Source organism: Canis lupus, chromosome 10 (assembly GCF_003254725.2).
Source record: "Canis lupus dingo isolate Sandy chromosome 10, ASM325472v2, whole genome shotgun sequence".
Classification (NCBI taxonomy): domain Eukaryota; kingdom Metazoa; phylum Chordata; class Mammalia; order Carnivora; family Canidae; genus Canis; species Canis lupus.
Window position 1 is genome coordinate 47390524 of NC_064252.1, and position 910 is coordinate 47391433.

The window sequence follows — 910 nt, forward strand, 5'->3', positions numbered from 1 at the left end:
AAGCCAGGTACTAAACTGCGGAGCCACCTGGGTGCACCCCCCCGCCCCCGCTTTTTAGGGGTAATTACGAAAGGAAGAAATGCAGGTGTACTAAAAGAACCATGTTAGAAGGGTGCCTGGCCGGCTCAGTCAGTAGCGCTTGTGACTCTTGATCCCAGGGCTGGGATGTTAGGTCTAGAGCTTACTTTAAAAAACAATAAACACCCCTTTTCCCTGGCGGGGCCCTCGGAGGCCACAAGATGCCTGGAGTTACTGTAAAGGGTGTGAAGCAGCAGGAGTTTGTCAGAGCTCTGGCCTCCTTCCTCAAAAAGTCTGGGAAGCTGAAAGTCCCCGAGGGGGTGGACACTCCGGCTGGCCGAGCACGAAGAGCTGGCTCCCGAGAGGAGAGCTGGTTCGGACACAGGTGCTTCCACCAGCGGGGAGGTGGAAGCACCCCTACCTCCGGGGCGGCTCCCTAAGATCTAGGGGGACGTCAGAGAAACCGGGTCATGCCCTGCCACTTCAGCAGAGGCTCCAAGAGCCTGGCCCGCAGGGTCCCCCAAGCCCTAGAGGGGCTGAAAGTGGTGGAAAAGGACCAAGATGGGGGCTGCAAACTGACACCTCAGGGACAGCGGGATCTGGACAGAATCGCCAGACAGGTGGCAGCTGCCAACAAGAAGCATTAGAACAAATTCTGGGTTAATAAATTGCTTCATTCGATAAATGAATGAATGAGTGAATGAATACATTCATAAATAAATAAAAAAACTTAAAACTCTGATCTCACACAGGCAATTGGAAAAAGACGAGGATTTTATTTTTTATTTTTTTTAAGAGGAGGATTTTAATAGTCTAGTCTTTCCAGATGATTATATTCTTCTTTGATATTACACCAAAACTTGACAAGTAGTTTCCCAAAGGTTAGTTGCAA

The 910-nt window shown here is 49.9% G+C and overlaps 1 pseudogene; it reads left to right on the forward strand.

Moving 5' to 3' along the window:
- The first annotated feature begins 239 nt into the window (after positions 1-239).
- LOC112675535 (40S ribosomal protein S19-like) lies at positions 240-703 on the forward strand (annotated as a pseudogene).
- Positions 704-910: the final 207 nt, after the last annotated feature.